Source organism: Camelus bactrianus, chromosome X (assembly GCF_048773025.1).
Source record: "Camelus bactrianus isolate YW-2024 breed Bactrian camel chromosome X, ASM4877302v1, whole genome shotgun sequence".
NCBI lineage: Eukaryota > Metazoa > Chordata > Mammalia > Artiodactyla > Camelidae > Camelus > Camelus bactrianus.
In genome coordinates, this window is record NC_133575.1 from 53,226,422 (window position 1) to 53,245,321 (window position 18,900).

General features: G+C 44.2%; 1 protein-coding gene across 9 annotated transcripts in view; it reads left to right on the plus strand.

Moving 5' to 3' along the window:
• The window catches only part of LOC141576289 (trafficking protein particle complex subunit 9-like), a 145,079-nt gene that overhangs the window by 23,746 nt on the left and 102,433 nt on the right, over positions 1-18,900 (plus strand). For 2 of the 9 annotated variants that reach the window (XM_074359082.1, XM_074359084.1), the window contains exon 1: positions 6,187-6,950. The exons of the other annotated variants lie outside the window; for them this stretch is intronic. The gene's annotated coding sequence lies outside the window, so the exon portion shown is untranslated. Of the gene's footprint in view, positions 1-6,186; positions 6,951-18,900 lie in introns of those variants that run through there. 9 annotated transcript variants of the gene reach the window in all.

An 18,900-nucleotide genomic window follows, 5' to 3' on the forward strand; every position in this document is an offset into this window, starting at 1 on the left:
CATGTTGTTTAATTTCCTTGCTTTCCTTTTTTTCTTCTTTGTTTCTCTGTAGTTGATTTATAGTTTCATGGCATTGTTGTCAGTAAAGTTGCTTGAGATAATTACTATCTTCTTAAAATTTTTGAGGCTTCTTTTGTGCCCAAGTACATGATGAATCCTAGAAAATATTCCATGTGAACTTGAAAAGAATGTATATCCTATTTTTGGGGAGTGCAGTGCTCTGAAAATACCCACCAAATCTAATTTTTCTATTGTATCATTTAATTTCTCTGTTGCCTTCTTTATTTTCTTTCTGGAAGATATGTCTAGTGATGTTAATATGGTGTTAAAATATTCCAACAATGATTGTATTCCCATCAGTTTCCTTCTTTATCTCTGTTAGTAGTTGTTTTATGTACTTAGGTACTCCTATGTTGGGTGCGTATATATTAATGATTGTAATATCCTCATCTTGTATTACTCCTTTAATCATTATAATATGTCCTTTTTATCTTTCTTTATGGCCTTTGTTTTAAAGTCTATTTTGTCTGAAATCAGTACTGCAACACCTGCTTTTTTTGGCTTTTCCATTTGCATGGAATATCCTTTCCATCCTTTCACTCTCAATCTATATGTGTCCTTCTCCCAAAAGTGTGTCTCTTATATACAGCATATTGAAGGTTCTTGCTTTATTATCCAGTCTGACACTCTACGTCTTTTGACTGGAGCATTTAGTCCATTAACATTTAGAGTAATTAATGATAGATGAGTATTTATTGCCATTTTCAACTTATTTTTGCAGTTGATTTGGTATTTTCTCTTTGTTCCTTTCTTCTTCCTTTTGTGATTTGGTAAGTTTCCTGTGTATTATCTTGGATTTCATTTAGTTTGCTTGACTCACTTGTAAGCTTTTGGCTTGTGGTTACCCTTTTTTGTAAGTCTATTAACCTATTACTGTAAATGTTTGTACTAAACAGATAGTAATATTAGGTCAAACCCATCCTACCGAGAACACAATTTTTTTATTTTAAAGAAGAATGAAAAACAAAATACTGTATGTTTTCTTTCTTCCCTCTCTTAATGATTTAGATGTCTTCTTTTACAATTTTGTATTTATTCTATTTGTAATTCATGGCAATCATCTCCTTTCCAGTTCTGAGTTTCTCATTTTTGTAGCATCCTGCTTCTTTTCTATTTAGAGCAGACCTGTCAATATTTCTTTTAGCATGGGTTTAGTGTTGTTAAACTCTTAGTTTTTGCTCGTCTGTGAAGTTCTTTATCTCTCTATTCTAAAGGATAGCCTTGCTGGATAGAGTATCCTAGGCTGCATATTTTTTCATTCAGGACGTTGAATATAACTTTCCACTCCCTTCTGTCCTGTAGTGTTTGTGTAGAGAAATCAACTGAGAGCCTTATGGAGGTTCCCTTATAACACTTTTGTTTTTTCTCTTGCTGCCTTTAGGATCATTTCTTTATCCTTGACTCTGGCCATCTTGATTAGGATGTGTCTTGGTGTGAGTCTGTTTGAGTTCTTCCTGTTTGGGACCCTCTGAGCCTCCTGTACTTGGATATCTGATTCCTTCTTTAGGTTTGGGAAGTTTTCAGTCATGGTTTCTTGAAATACCTTTTCAATCCCGTTTGTTCTTTCTTCCCCTTCTGGAAACTCTATTATGCATAGATTAGTGTGCTTTGTATTTTCCCATATGTCCCTTTATTGTTTTCATTGTTTTTTATTTGTTTTTCTCTCAGCTGTTCTGATTGGGTGGTTTCTGTTGTCCTGTCTTCTAGGTCACTTATTCATTCCTCTGCATAATCTAGCCTGCTATGTACAGCTTTTAGATCCCTTCTCATTTCAGCCAATGAGTTTAACAATTCTACTTGGTTCTACTTTATAGCTTCTATTTCATTTTTGACATATTTTATATCTCTAAACACTATCTCTTTTAGTTCCTTCAGTACTTTGAACACTCCTTTCTTTGAAATCTTGATCTAGTAGGCCGTCAATATCTATTTCCTTGATTGTGCTTTCAGGGGATTTCTCTTGCTCTTTTAATTGGGAGTGGTTCCTCTGCTGCTTCATATTGCTCATATCTTTCTGGCACTGTGACTTAAGGATTATCAGTTATCTATTGTGGTCCTTAAGGAGTGTATTTATTTATCTACCTAAAGCCTATGCAGGAACAAAACAGATTTTTTCACTTCTTTGTCTTTCAAAGAAGGTGATGTTCTGTCTGCATTCAGCAGGTGCTCTGGTTGGCTGAGTGGGTCCGTAGATGTGAGTTTTTGGGTATTTGTTGGAGACAGTGAGCTACGAGCATTCTTCCACTCCTCCATCTTGTTTCTAAACTCCAATATCATGTGTTTTTATAGCGAGAGGTATTACAGTGTTGAAAGCAGGCCTTGGTTCAGTTGAAAATGAGCTGAGGGCATGAGGAATGAGACATCCATCATTCTCTTCCCTCCTAGGGTGAAACATATGACCGTCAATTTTAAAAAGATAGTCACAGTCCCTAACTAGCCCAGCTCATCTAGTGTTTGTTAACAGGAGCAGCACCACCAGAGGCATTGGAGACCCAAGAATATTGCAGTCTTAAAGATCTCTTGGAAAATTTTTGTTCGGTTTTGGTTGTTTGTTTTTCTTAAATTGTGGGGCATACTACTAGTATAGAGGGAAAAATAGTTGTCAGGAATTTTTTTTTTCATATAACAGTTTCATTGCAATTTTGTTCACACACCATGAAGTCCACCCATTTAAATGGTACAATTTGGCGGCTTTTAGCATATTCGCAGTGGTGCAACCATCATTATTCCAGAATGTTTTCATTGCTTCAAAAAGAGCCGTGGAAATGAATGACCCATCCATCCCTCCCCAGCTCGAAAGAAGTTTCTTGGCTGTTCCTGAGCATAAATTAACTTGTTACATTCCATGAAAAATCTGGGGGGAATTCTAATCAGAATTGCATTGAATCTATATATTAGAATGGGGAGAATTAATGTCTTTATGACATAAACTTTTTCTATCCATGAGTATATCTGGGACCCTATCTTTTTATCTCTGTAGAGCGTGGCCCATGGGAAGTCCTTACTAATTGTTGGGTCTGTGAATGATGAGATTATATACATTAGTTGTGACTGTAGACTTTCACAGAAGAGAAAACTAACCTCAGTGAAGCCAAGTGCCTCCCTGATGGTCAGAAAGAATGACAGCCAGTGCTGGAGTGATCCAGTGGACTTGGTGCTTGCAACCAGTGTTCTCTCCCTCCTACAGCTAAGGAGATTACAGAGTTCTTTTAATTTTTTTAATGGTGTTGCTTTTATTTTTATTTATTTATTTATTTCTTAAGTTCTTACTTTTTATTGAAGTGTAGTCAATTTACAATGTTAGTTTCAGAAGTACAGCAGTGATTCAGTTATATTTATGCATATGTACACGTATAATTTTCAGAGTGTTTGTAGTACAACTCATTACAAGAAATTGAATATAGTTCCCTGTGTTATATAGTAGGTCCTTGTCATTTATTTATTTTATCTATAGTTACGTGTATCTGTTAATCCTAAACTCCTAATCTGTCCCTCCTCCCTTTCCCACGTCCTGACCACAGTTTGCTATGTCCATGAGTATTTCTAGCAGCATCCTTTTGCTAGTAACATATGCTGGTTGGCTGCCTTCACTTTCACTAATTCCATCTTATCTGTAGGTGTTTTTCTTCTGGTGGGCCTGCATGTGGTTTGCACACGTGTTCATAGAGATCTGTATTTGGGAGAACTCCAGGCCTCATGTAGTGCCTGGCATGGAGCTCCCACTGAGCTCATGCTTGAACTGGGAAAAAGCATAGTAAATTTTGGAATTTCCAGTACGATTTAGACTTCTGGGTTTCTGTAACCTACGCTTAGCCCACCTTAATGTTGGCTGCACCTGTAGTGGATCATTTGATGGAACTTCATGGTATGGCGGTGTAGAGACAGGGCTTTATATAGTTTTTCTCCTTCCTTTTTTCTAACACTCATTCTCCTGGGCCTCCCAGATCCTCCCCCAGCAGCGCTCAGGGCTGGCTTGGTGCTGTACTGAGGCAATATTTGTTAATAAGTCCCTTTCCTCATCTCTTCTGAGACTCCATTTCCTTCTCTGCACAGTGAGAGCTTGGACTAGATAAGTGCTTTTTGGTTTCTTTTAAACCCATGTCTCCTTTCGAGAAACAGAGAACTCAAATCTCTCCTCCCACCCTAACTCTTCAGATTTTGATACGTCCTCCAATGGGTGACACAGCTCTTTGTGGAAAGTTGATGTGATTTTGGTTCTTTCCATGTGGTGCAGAAAAGACTTCAGAGACTTATTGCAGGGAGGGAGCAGGAGGGGGACAGTATGTCAAACTTTTTGGTATAAGCACTGGAGCAGGGGCTTTGGTTTAAATGCAGCCTCTGACATGGCCTCTCTCTAATCTTGCACAATGTGTTAAACCTCTCTTTTCCTCCATTTCTTCATGTGTCAAGTTGGAATGTTATTATTTTAGGGTTTTCATGAAACAATATACACATAAGTCGTTAGTTTCTCAGTAGAAACATGACCTGTTAGGGAGTCAGGGATTTCTTTAAAAAAAAAAAAAACCTTGTCCATAGCATGCTGTCGATGTGTAGTTTGAAGTTCCTGGAGGGTGAGGGTTGAGTCTAAAGTCCATCATGGGATAGGTGGCCCCTGGGTCTGTGTGCCCCAGATTGCCCCCTCCTCCCCAGTCCTCTTCCTCTCAGTCCAGGATGAAGTTTCTGCCATTAAAATTACACAGAGTTCTTGTGGATATGGCTTTTAATTTTATTGTTTCACTGGGGAGGGCTGCTTTCATGATTTCCGTGGTCAGGTTTTGGTGACATAAATGCTATGCAATTGGGGGTTCCTATTTAAGAAAAAGAAAACAAAGTTACAAATACAAAATTAGACCTAGGGTGGTGGCAGGGGCTCTTAGAAGTGGGGACGATTAGCTTTGTTAGCTTCAGGTGCAGTGGCCTCTGGCCATGATGACCCATCCTTGTGCTCTGGAGTTGGAGGGACCAGTAGGTTCAGTGGGAATGTTTACTGAGTGTATCTCATGGGCTGTGCATTGTCCTATTTGTACTGTGTGTTCCTTTTTTAAGACAGTGAGCTCATTTAATCTCAATAGCCTCTTTAAAAAATTAGAATTTCTATTTTGAGATGTAAAGTAGATTCCCATGCAGTTGTAAGAGCTGATACGGAGACAACCTATGTACTCTTTGCCCAATTTTCCTTAATGGTTCCATCTTGCAAGGTTGGGGTACAATTCATTATTGACTCACTAACCCTTTGAGGTTTGTGTTATTACCCTCATTTCTATTCGTGATTAAACTGGGGTTTAGAGAAGGACACAGGCCTTCCCAGGTCACCCACATGGTTAGTGTAGAGTCGGGTGGGACATGGGCTTGGGATTTCCAGACAGTACCATTATGATTGTGGCAGGGAGCAGCATTCACTTGCTTGTTTATTCATTGATTCAACAAACATTTATTTAGTACACTGTGTGGATCTGATGCTTTCATACGGTTATCTAATTCTTCAGCAGTACTGAGAATCAGCTAATGTTTTCTTTTTTCATCTGTGAAAATTAACTCTCAGGGTCATAAAACCTCCCAAAGTAAATACAGCTCATAAAGGAGGGATTAGTAAATTTGTACAGTCCCCCCTTTTTATGCAGGTGGTAACCTAGGCATTTTGCATTTGCAATCTGCCTTGATCTAGATATATTCTTGTAAGGCAAGGTTTGTTTTTTTGTTTTGCTTTGTATAGTCAAGTTTACAATGTTGTGTTAATTGCAATGTTTTTTCTTTTCAATTTTTAATTAATTTTTATGGGGTAATTAAGTTTATTTTTGTTTCATTTTTTTAATGGAGATACTTGGGATTGAACCCAGGACCTCGTGCATGCTAAGTATGTGCTCTACCACTGAACTGTACCCTCCTCCCCAGGGCGAGTTTTCTTATCCATTATTTTGCAGCATTGGAGTTCAAGTAAATTGGAGTTGAAATCCAGACCTTTCGATCCCACTGTGGTTCTTTTCATTATATTCTGCTGAGGGGTGGGGAAGCAGTTCCTTTGTTCATTCATTTATTCAGCATTTTTGAGCATCAGGGCCTGGCTAGATGTTGGAAACAGAAAACAAGCAATGACCCTTTTCTGCAGGGGCTGGAAGCCTAGACTAATAGCAGGATAATGTGATCCTAGCTATGGTAGCCGTGTGCAGACTCTGAGGACAGACTGTACCCCCAGGTTTGCTTGGGCTTCCCTTGCCTTCTGGCTGGTACACACAGGTCACCGCATCCCAGAGGGGCCTGCAGCCCACAGCAGAGCGTGCACCTTAGTCTCCTCTCCCCTCTTGGCAGGGCCTGCAACATGAGCATTGCTGACTACGTGCAGTGTGCTGAGGACCACCAGACTCTCCCCATGGTGGTCCAGCACGTGGGGATTATCTTGGAGGAGAATCTCTTATGTATCTATAAACAGATCTCCTCAGTGAGCCAGGTCAGGCTGTGCGGCTTCCAGCAGTCATTCTGCATCCGCTACAGTTACCACTACCCACACAAGAACGAGTGGGGAGACTTCCAGACCCACCGAAGGGTCATGGGTCTCGTCACCATCACTGACCGCTTGGCCAAGGACTGGCTGCAGATCGAGGAGCTCCCTGTGCAGAGGAGCTGTGTGGCAACACACAGGACGATTCGTGGCTCTTCATCTTTGTGCTGAAGGGCGAGCTCACCGAGCAGCTGCACACTGATGTGGCCTTGTACACCAGCTACGAGGACTGTGGGACGGTGGAGAAGAGGATCAAGGACTTCATCAAGTCGCTCTTCATCATGCTCGAGTCCGAGCACCTGGACAGGGCCACCAACAATTTTGGGGACAATATCCTCCTCCTCTGCATCCCATTTGAGAAGAGGGACTTGGTGGGACTGGACACAGCCAGCAGGTAAGCCTTCGTGGATTCCCGGTCACCCTGGCTGTGTGCCTGTGTTGCTTACCTACATCCAGAAAGGGACCAGCAAGAAGGGGAGCTGTCTTGCAGCCAAGGGGGGAGGGAGATGCAGCCTGACGGTTTTCAAAGTTTTAAAAATGAATTCATCTTTAGTTCAGAGTGATCCATTTAGGGTTAGTTTGGATACTTACTCCCCCTTTCCAACCAAGACCCCTGGTGGGACTCCTGGAGTTGCTGTCCAATAGGGTAGCCACAGCCAAAGAGGCTGGGAGTGCTGGGGAGGAGGCTGGTCTAAGATGAGATGTGCAGAAGGTCAAATGAACATCAGACACTGAGACTTGTCTAGAAAAAAGAATGTAAACTATCTTGATAATTTCTGTATTTACTACATGTCAAAATGATAATATAATAGATATTACATTAAATTAGATCTCTTCTTAGAATCACTTTAAAGTATTTGTTTTTCTACTTTTTTGAATGTGGCAACTGGAAAACTTTCTTTGTGTGACTCTCATTGCATTCCCGTTGTCCTGGGACAGTCTCGTCCATTTGATGTATAGGTGAGGGGCTGAATCCCGAGACGCAGCAGATCGAGGCACTAGCTGAGCTAGGGGTGGAGCCCGTGTCTCCTGCCTCCCAGGCTGTTCTTCCTGCCCGACAGCCACCATGCCGGGTTAAGACATCAGAAACACCGCCAGGGATTTCCGAAGGAGCTCCTTATGCAGGGGAAGGCGTGTCACGGATTAGGGACAGAGTATGGAAAGGTTCGTCCTCACTTTGTCCCTGTGATTAGGTCAGTGGCCCCACTTTGCCCCGGAATTGCAGACGAGCTCTTCTGGGTCATCTGCCCCCCTCCACCACCCTCTGATCTGCTTCCCTGTGTGGCCATCGTGCCATCCCTTGGGCAGAAGAGGGCGAGATGCCTTTGCTGAGAGGTGGTCCCCCTTTGCTGGGGAGAGCGAGGGAAGCTGTGTCCCCCAGCCTCGGGCCTCGGGCCCTGAGTCTGCTCTCCCTGCGCTGGAGAGCACGCAAGGCGGTCTCATAGGTGACGGTTGGTGGTCCTGGCACATGCTACCAGGCCTGCTGTGGAGTCGAGGCTCCGTAATTCTTGGACTTATCTAAGGTCAGACCATACTTTCTGGGTTTTGGTAAGTTAGAGGAGAAGACACCAGAGAACTGACAAAAAGAAATTCCCGGCCATCCCTGCGAGTGAAAGGCACAGGGGACCCGAGTCCCACCTGCGTGTGGTGCCTGGCGGGCTCTGGATGAATTTTCAGTTCCTCCCCGGACATGCTTCTATGGCTTAAGGAAATGGCGAGACATGTTGTGGCCATGATGTGTACTTGTCCTCCCAGGGCTCTGTGATCTACACACCTAAGCCCCCTTCTGCTCCTTGGAGATGAGGTGTCACGTTTAGGGTCCTGGGCACTGCTGAGGGCACAGCTGCCAGCACCAGGCCACTAGCAGGGTGGCTCTGTTCACCTCACCTGTCACCTCCTGCTGAGCCTCCAGGCATTAGGTGAGAGAGGTAGATCGGTGATGCACTAAGGTGGGGCTGCACGTGCGCACAGCCCTGCAGCATCAGCAGGGACCACCTTCTCCCTCTGGACAGACTGGTGGGTGAGCGGTGGAAGCCTGCAGCCCTGCTCCAGCCCCCTGGCCAGTGCCTCCTCTTTTGTCATAGGAGGCACTGGTGACATTTTTGCTCAGCAACTGCTTGGCTATGAGTCTGCGGACCCGCCGGAGATTGCCAGCTTGTTTTTGCCTTTTGAAGTCTGTCCTCGAGATTTGGAGGAGGAGCTAGTTTCAGGACAGTGTGCTTAGTGCATAGTGATTGACACTGTCACCATTGTTTACTCAGAACCTCGTCTACCAGGCACAGCTCTGGGCATCAAAATACAGCAGTGCATTAAACCTCCCTCCTGTTGGACCTGTCTGTTCTGGTACCAGAAGCGCTTGGCCAGCATCTGGACGTCCGTGAGATAACGCAGCCCGTGAGCTGCGGTCAAACACGTTCTCCTCCCATCACTTTTACTCCATTGTTGCTTTTATTCCATAGTCACCGAACTTTTAAAACAATGCTTCGCTGCAGGAGCAGAGCCTAATTCTCTCCTGCTACTCTTGGTGGGAGTGAGTAAAACTGTCTAGCCTGAAATGCGACCAAGCATTGTAGATCAAAAGCTGTCTAGGCGCATGTAGGTGGAGTTTTGATTTGGGGCCCTGATGACGTTAGGGCCCCCACGGCAGTGTCGCTACCCTCACGCCCCTGGATTCCCCGGAGCAGGAGGTGAGGGTGGGTCTCACTGTCCCCGCCTCTCTGGCCTCATCACACTCACGTAAATTCTTATATTCATGCTGTCAAAGTTATCTTGGTTGTTGTGTATTTCTAACTTTTGTTTGTTCCTCTTTTCCTTTGTATCTCGTGCCACCCTGTGAGCATGCTGTTGGGTCTGAAAAGGTGGGTTGTGCACATCCTGCATCGGAAATACCTACACTTCACATCGTGCTGCCCCCATCGCTTTCAAAAGCAAAAACTTAACAGCTGCCTTGATCCATTTATTATCCTAGACATCTTATTATTTCCTAATGTTTTGGAATTTTTGCTTTGTTAACACATCACGCACTGGTGTTTGATACCTGTTAAAATCCTTGCTTGGAGGAGCCTGTTTGGTGGTCCTTATATTGGTGAAAATTAGCCATTATTAATTATGTTTGTTTGTTTTGAGGAAGTGAGATGCGAATTGATTTAGGTGGCTTCTGAGGGATGTTTACCAAGGGTATTTTCACTTGGAAATTCAAAGTCTGCAGTACCTTGCTTGATTCTGGCTTTTACACGCACGCGGTTCCTGGCCGTCGCTGTGTAACGAAATTGACGGGGCTTCCAGGCCGGCGGTCACTGAGGAGGACGTGGCCGGCTGGGGGGGGGTGAGCAGCCCATATGGGGCGCAGTTGGAGAAAGCAGTTTTCTTTTGCTTTTGCCTACCCCATGTCACTTACTTTACTTTGCCTCCATAAAGGGGCAGAAATGGGTCTAAAATCCATGTCACTCTTTTGTTCCCTTTACGACGCTGGTTTCTCTGAGTATCAGGAAAATGTGGCCTTCTGCTAAGTAGCTGGCTCACCAGGATCTGGTGGACACAGGGACCACTAAAGGGGACCGTAGCTTCCTCTCTACTTCAGCCAGTGGGCATACAGAGCCGGGTCTGTGGTTTGCCTCAGCAGCCGTGCAGGCCTCCCTGCACCAGCCTTTACTAATAACACATGTTGGCAGTAAATAGCTGACTCTGTGTCTGTTGCAGCTGACGTCCACCACTGACGGCCGTGTTGTTAGTTTGCGGTAGTGAGACTCCAACACCCCAGTCAGCCGTGAAGGAAGATCCTTTGGCCGACCTAGGATCTTGGATTCTCACCCCCACCCTGGTTCATCTCACCTGGGGGTAGGGTTTCGCCATCACCATCATGCTGACCATGAGGCCTTGTTTCGCCTTTCATGCTCTGGTCCAAATGTGGACACTTCATCCTTCACTGACTTGGTCTCGCTTGAGACAGACCAGACTTTCTCAAAGAGTCCATCACATTCTCGGGGGGAACAGAACAAAAGTAAGTGTCGCAGGTAGAAGGAGTCTAGGCTGTCCAGGTTGGCAAATGCAGGCTGGGATCTGTGATGGCTAGGCTGTGCCCTGGACACAGGCCTTTCCCGTGGCTCCCGGGAGCCCAGGGGTCAGAGTGAGAACAGCCTTGCCTGGGTTCCTCCATGCTCATCTGCTCAGTGGCAAGTGTGTCTGCTAATTAGGAGTTCCCCCAGACTTCGGGCCCTTCAAAATTCAGACCACCTTGTGTCACTTCTCCTGGGCCTCCTTTGTGAGAATCCACTGCCTTCTGCGGTGACCCGTGCCAAGAGATGTCTCCCCCTCCGGGGAGCACCCTTCGGAAGATTGTGACTCACTGCCACCATGCTGTGAGCTTGTGGGGTTCCGGCCGTGGTCCCTGCAGAACCAGACTTGAGACGGGCTTAGTGACGGAAATGACAAGACTGATTCCAAGGCAGGGCTTGGGGGAGGGAACAGGGGAAATTGAATGTGACCTCAAACACCTAGGTGGGGGCTGGGGCTGTTACTAAAATGGGGAGTCTGAGAGGTACCTGCCAGGAATCGAATTCCAGAGTAAATGGTGGACATGAGGCATTTTTAAGATGCCATTTGTCATCCAAGTTAGGACTTCAAAGAGGCACTCGGTCTATGAGCCTGGGGCTCAGGTGAAGGGGCCGAACTAGATATAACGTTGGGAGTCGTCTTTCTTAGCTTGTGTTCACAGCCGTGTAGGTGGATGAGCTCATCTCGAGAGGTTCAGACTGAGGCTGAGGAGGCAGGGCTGTGCCTGGGTTGGAGGAAAGCCCAGACCACGCAGCTTTGGTGTGTTAGTCAGCGGCGTTTGTGATTTTCAGAGCAATGCCATTTATCCTTAAGGGGCCGGGGGGTGGGCAGGGCCAGCCAGGAAGAAATCTGAAGGGAGGGTTGTGGCCACGTGTGCGCATCTTGGGACGATGCAGAGGCTGCAGTTGGATTGGGGAGTGGGGAGATGGTAGTCACACTCACCTGTGAGGGAGGGAGGGAGGCCTAGGGAGTCCGCACCATACTGGACTCGTTTTCCCATGAACAGAAGGCAATCAGACAGAGGATCTGAGGTGAGAGGGCATGGGCGCTGGGAGAGGAGCCACACTGGAGAATGGTGCTTGGAAAGTTCTGGAATAGTCTCCTTGCAAAATAGAGTTTAAAAACTCAGATTCTTAAGAACATTGATAGTGACTGGGGAGGAGGCAGTTGTTTTTCTGGCCTCCTAAGGGTAAGGCATGTATCCGGGGATACACAGAAGAATTGGGCAGTCTGTTCCAGGGGCTTGACCCTTACCAGGGGGAAAAGTGCAAGTTTAAAGTGGGAGAAGGGCAGCGGAAGGAAAATAGCCAGGCCCCGTGTCAGGTACCAGTCGGCCGCCCTACTTGCGTGTTGCATTCACACCCATGCCCCCCAGGTGGGCGGTGGCAGCCCACTTTTGCGGATTGGGAAGCCTTCTCAGAGGGGTTAAGGTATTGGTCCGTTTAGCGGCTAGTAAATGCTGTAGCAGGATTCAAGCAGGGCCTTTTCAGAATTCAAGGGCGTATTTTCTCTACTAATTCTGTTACCTCCCTGTTATACCTGGAATGATGAAGTGGGTCAGTTTTGGAGCCTTTCAGAAAAAGTGCGATTTATGTGCCTAAGGACTGTTTCACAAAGCTCAGTGTTCTTTGATGGTTCGGAAGCACCGCAGTGCTTTTCGCCCCACAGAGGTAAGGTCTTACTCCTTTGACGATGACATGGTTGCAAATGACGTACAGGTGCAAAACCAGACTTAGCAGTTTCTGAAGGGAAACTCCAGTTCTCCCTTGATCGGCATTCTTCCGCGGGATGTAACTGTGCTGCAGCATAGGCCTGAGCTTTCCGTATGGAGTGAGGGTTTGATATCCAATGTTAGCATAAAACAATCAGATGGAGAAAATCGACGTTGCCAATTTATTTTTGGGTTTCATTAGGCAAGATTCAATATCGGTTAATGGCCCATTTAATGTATGAATTTGAGTACAGAACATTGCATTTCTTCCTTTCTATTTCGAGTTCTCTTACAGCATAAGGTTGCCTGCTTTGGAACATCAGCTCCACCACCAGGGCGCCTGTCAATGTGTTGGTGTGATTGCATTTACACAGTGAATGTAATCTGGGCTTCCTCAGCCCCAAACACTCCAGTGCAGGATCACGGGCTGTAGCCATCTCTTAGTCACACAAATGCTTCTAAAATTATATGATGCCAGAAAAGAAAGAAGAGAGAGAGAGAGAGATTGCCTTTATCAAAGTTCCTTTCTATTCTAACTGCAAACTGTTGTTGAGCAGCTCTGGTTTCCTTTGGATATGAATATATACATTTCTTTGCATGTAACCTGGGTTTTGGATTAGAACACCAAGCTCTTGCTGTCCATAAGCCACAAAAACAGTAGCCAAATTGCACACGTGTGAAATACTTTATTCCTTTTTCTGAGAAAGAATCCTTGAATTTGGGACTTGGGCTGTGATTTTTGCTTTTTGCTTCCCCCACCCCTCTTGTAATCTCTCACTCCTTCCCACGTGGCCCCCAAGAGTTCGTAGTCTCAAAGGAGTGGGCAAACACCCAGTGGGTCACCATGCAGTGCTGCTCTAGAAGGAGTCCAGCCAAGACCTAAAGGACATTATCAGAGAGGACTTCCTGTAAGAAATGGGCTCTGCATTCAGTTCTGAAGACAGAGTAAGAGTCAGCCAGGAGAAGGAATCAAGAGGATGGCTCAGGTGGCAGGAGCAGCCAGGCAGAGGCCTGGAGGCTTGTGGGTGGGGATTAGGGGAGAGTGCCCTGTGCGGTCTAGGGTGGAGAGTGCCCTGCTGTGGAGGACACTGGAGAGGCCTGGGGTGGAGGGCTTTGGAAGAGCTTGGGTTTTACTAGAACTGACACAGGAGGCAGTGAAGGGTGTCAGCAGGAAGTGACCCTCAGGACAGGTACTCCTGGTTTTGCTTCTGATGTTCTACAGAAAGAAGGGGTCGGGACGGGCGAGACCCGGTCTGTCTGTCTTTCCCTTTGAGACCCACCCCTCCATTCATTTATTCATAACACGCGTACTTCTCAGTGTCTAGGGGAAAGGGATGGACCCACAGTAGTGAGCAAATCGTACTTGCCTCTTGCGATCTTAGCAGTTTCAGAAGTTGACTCAGCGTAGAATGTTCTAGGAACACAGCAGGGACACCTAACTAAAAGTGCGGGGGTTGGAGGCAGGGAAGACTTCCTTTAGATATAGTGAAAATGAGCGTGGAGGCGAGTGGGAAGTAGCAGGTGGTCAGGGGGCCCCTGAGGTCACTGGGGAACTGGGTACTGCTGTGAGGCTGGGCAATTAGGGGTAGGGGTGTGTTTGGGGCTAGAACTCTACTAGGGAAACCCTGAAGGGTTTGAAGCAGGGGAGTGATGTAATCAAATTTGTGTTTTGGGAAGCCTGCTCTGGCTGTGTGTGTGTGTGTGTGTGCAGTTGGGAACAAGGGGAGGGTGCCACCAAGTGAGAGGGTTATTAGAATACAATTCACAGGCTGGGAGATGACCAGTGGGAGAGGGGAATCGAGGCTGCCTGGGGACGGCAGGGGCAGTGCAGATGCAGTATCTCCTTATGGGTAGGGCTTGTTAGCGGGGCCGCCCTAGCGGCGCCTTGTGGCTGGAAGAAAACAGATGGAGGCCGCCAGGTGGACTTTCCTCTTCTCTCCTTCCCTGCCTTCTGTGATGATCTTTGCTCAGCCAACATTTGGAACAGAAGAGCTAAGTTCCAGGGTAGCCCAGGACTTTGTTGAGCTCGTTTGAGTGAGCTCTGATAGGATTTATGTGTATGTTGAGATCTGCACGTTCACTTAGCTAGAAATGCCCCGTCTTTTGGATTTCCATAGGGGTTTTTATTCTTGATAAAAATTGCTTTCTTGGTTAGAGGAAATTGAATACAGCTACTGTTTTTCTCAAAAACATAATCTTATCTTTAAAGAAATTTAATATTCAAAAGAATAGGAATATTTAAAAATGATAAAGTAAGGATTTGGTATAATTTCTTTGGTTTCTGAGTTGATGTGGAGTTAGAGCCTTTGCATTACTTAATAGCACATCCTTGTCAGTATTTAAAGAGTTGTTAGTGAGCGCCCCATGCCCCACCTCTCAAAGCGTCACTAAAGCTTGCTCTGAAATAGTGAGGTCATAAATGTCTTGTTTGCAGAATCCAAACAGTTGGTTTATAATATGCAGCATAGCTCTCTTAATAAAATAACAAAAGGCTGAAAATTAAGAAATTGGAACATAATTGATTTTTTTTTAAAGCTGAACATAAACATTATTGTGCTAATATTGCGACTGGAAATTTTGGAAGGAAAAATCCTACTGTAATATTATGTCTGTGAAATACATATATGCCTTTCTTGTTTGAAAAATAACTAGCAGTGGTTTTCGAAGTCAGGAGCATTCTAGCTCAGATACTGGCAGTGATGGTTGCTGGTTTTCAATGGCAGAGACTAAATTTGCCTTCTTAGCTTTTTTTTTTTAGTAGTGAGAGGGTTGAGTAGTGCTTTGCCAGCATGATTTTGAGGCAATTTTGGGGCAGACGTCATGCACCAGCAGTGAGTCATTTCTGTGCATTTTACTTTCTGGACATCACCTGGCCGGGATGTTGTAGGACTACCTGGTCCATCACCATTTGTCCTGGAGCTGTTCCAGACAGTGAATGACTTTCTGTGGCTTGGAGGTAAGATGATCTGATGCAGATGATCAGATGTGTAGTTAAAATGCTGTTACTTGAAATAAGAGGAAACCTAGAAAAATGGCTCTAAAATACTGGATGAGGGAGGAGAATTGAGATGCCTGCAGTGGGGAACCTTCTCAGGTGAATCCCTCAATGTGTATCCTGTCACACTTCCTCCCAGCCCTGCACAGCAGCCCTGCTGAAGCAAGTATGCACTTTCTCAGAAACGCACTGAATTTCCTTGTGCCTCTGTTTGTTGGCCTTTTTTAAAAGCACATCTAGCCCTTTGCTTAAATGCCATCCCTGTTAGTCACCTCTGACACATATTGTTCCGGACCTCATCCATATACAACTGCTAAATTGATGAACAGTATGTAGTATTTCCATATAGTGGAATATTATTCAGATATAACAATGAAAAAAATGAAAAAGAAAAAAAAGGGGGAGGATGAAAACAGCCACCTGATCTTGGAACTCCACCCTGACTGCTCAACCCGCCCTTTTCCCTTTGAATCCCCACCCCTTATACTCCACTCTACTCTTTTTGATAGTACTTACCACCTTCTGATAAACTTTAACATTTTCAAAAAAAAAAAGAAAAAGGTGCTGGTACCACTTCAACGTGGACGAGCCTTGATAACAGCATGTTAAGTGAAAGGAACCAGACACAAACGGCCACATATTGTTGATTTCAGTGATCTGAAATGCCCAGAATAGGCACATGCAGAGGCAGAGAGCAGGTGTTGGTTGCAAGGCGCTGGGTGGAGGAGGGATGGGGAGTGACTACTAGTGGACAGGGGGTTTCTTTTGGGATGATGGAGTGTTCTGGAAATAGATGGTGGTGAGGGCTGCACAACCGTGAGTGTACAGAAGACTGCTTAGCGTTGTCTCTGGGCGTGCGTGTTGTTGGGGCAGCTTTATTTTGTTTTCACCCTGCAATGTGAAGAGTCATCTTGTGCTGAGGCCGTTCTACTCATGTGAGTGGTGAGACTCAGAGACTTTGCAGAGTCATGTTTCTTTTTCCCCCTTGCTAAGTGTAGGCAAAATAGATTTAAGCCTGAGAAAGTGCTCAATCTGCAGAAATGTCATTCAGTTTTGCATGGTTTAAAAATCTTGAGAGCTTTTTAATCATTAAGGACAGTCTGTGGGGGGAAATAGCCCGTGAAGCCTGGGTGAGACCTGAAAGAGCCGTGCTTCCCTCCCTGACACGGGTGGGGATTTCACCCCCGTTCAGGCAGCGAAGGGCCCAGACGCGTGAGCGGAGTTGACAATCGTGAATATTTACGTGTATCCGCTGCTTCATCTTGGATATTAATTTCAAGCTGAGTCAGTTTGTTCCAGCAGCCTCATCTTACATCAGGAATTTATAGTATCTGCTCTTTGAGGTGAAGACCAGACAGACTTGATTATTTAACAGTCTGTCTTGAATTGATATCACAGATTCCTTTGTCAACAGCAAAACAGCAGAAATACAGACATCCTTAATGCCTATGTGACCTGAAGCAGGTTTAGTCTCTGTGCACCAGTGGCCTTATCTGTGGGTAGGGAAGATGATAACAATGCTTCCCTCAGAGGGGCTGGTGAGGAGGGAGTGAGAAGCACAAATGGAAGACTTACACAAAATGCTCATGAATGACTGGATTTAATGATCTCAGCCTGGTGAGGCCTCAGGGACAGAGATGTCAGAATAGAGCAGTCCTAGCCAGAGCTCGATTGGTGTTGGCCACTGTGATTATGATCAGTATCACCACTGTGGGTTATGAGGTAGTTCCAAGACTTGGTAATATGAATTCATGAATAATGTTAAAAGACTAGACATCTCAGATCCAGTTTACATAGTTCTCAAGATTTCCTCTGAGAAATGGATGTTTTATTTCCCATCGTAAATCTGAGTTGAGTCTCTAAAAAAATTCTGTATTCCTCCATCTTTTTGCTTTAATTCTCCATTTCTTAAAAAAAAAAAGTTTTTAAATGGAGTTACTGGGGACTGAAGTGAGGGCCTCATGCATGCTAAGCACATACTCTCCCAAATGAGGTATAATCTCCCCCTGAATTTTTTTAAACTTTACTTTCTTAGTATTCAGAGGTTAGAGGCCTCTAATTCTTTTTCTGGAGACTTGTCCATGAACCTGTAAATCTATAATTAATAGACAAAACTTGTTTTATTAAAAAAATCAATAGAATATTCTGCAATCCATCCAAAAGGAAATGCTCATTGACTTAAAATATTTCTCCTTTATGGTGATTTCTACTTTTTGGTCTAGCTTAATTTATTAAAAGCCATCCTCATCATCATAATGACCAAACTCGATGTGAGTGGACACCTACCTAAGGCTAAAATGCTTTCCTCATGTTTTACTTCATAGTAGGTGTTTGAGGGTAGGTATCAGTGTCTCCTTTTTTGCAGCTGAGGGATTGAGAGATGGGGCAGCTTGTCCCAAATCACACGCAGCTGGCGGTGGCTAGCTCGGTGCTGGAACCCAGGCTTCACAGGATGCATTCTTAATTGCTCCTCTAATCAGCCTCCCGTTGAGTGGTTTCCCGAACTCCTGTGAGTCCATAAATGGCCGATTTTAGTGATCTCAGCCTGATGAGGCCTTCAAAGCAGAGACACCAGTGAGAATGTGAGACAGAGTGGCCTAAATTAAAATTGTACATTTTCACAAATGTTTTATTCTCGGCTAATGACTTAAAAAGTTAGTGTTATTTATTCTAGTGTTCTGCAAGCACTAAAAACAAAATATTAAAAATGATTATAATGCAAAAGAAAAGTGAGCTTTGAAAGTCCAACCACTGCTAATGACTCATTGCTTGTTTTTCTCTAGTGGTGCTTATTGAGAGAAAAATTTACAAAGTCTGAATTGGTTTTATGTAGTTTTAGTATGGAAGAAAAAATTGTCAGTGAATATTGAAAGTAAAATCTTGACTCTTTTCTTTCCTGATGATGAATATGTAAGTTGTTTTTTCATGGCTTAAGTACATTTCCTCATTTGTGAAATTTGAGTAATGCTGTTTAACTTGTTTTGACTGTGAGAGTTAGACGCCTTGTATACAAAGCACCAAAGAGGTGCTCAATAAAAAATGTGCTTTCACAATGACAGTTTAGAAGAATCAACTCTGAATACTAAAGAGGGTGGCTTATTTCTGATACATATTTGATATGTATATATGTGATATATATGAATATGATTTACCGTAATAAGGATTCAGTTGTTTTTTAGTGCAGTATGAAGTTTTGATGAAATCAATGTCATTCTTGTAAGATACAGACTAGTTAAATTGCCTTAAGCAGACGACCTTGAAGATTATTTACACAGAATGTGTATTTTTACAACTCAGAATTCATATTGCCATGTAACCATCCACTAGAACTTTTAAATTTGTAGGAATATGACCAGAACCATTAATTTGGAAAAATCAACATGAAATATTTTCAGGAAATAAGCTTTCTCTGTTGTGATTGAAGAAAATTTTGATTTTTTTCTGTACTCTTAATAGGTTTTAAAATATCAAAACATTGATTTGACATGTCACTTTTTAAATGGAGAGAATAAAGCTCAAGCTGTTTTAATACATAAATTAATGTTTTTGCATTTCAACAAAATGATATGATTTCCTGACTCTTTG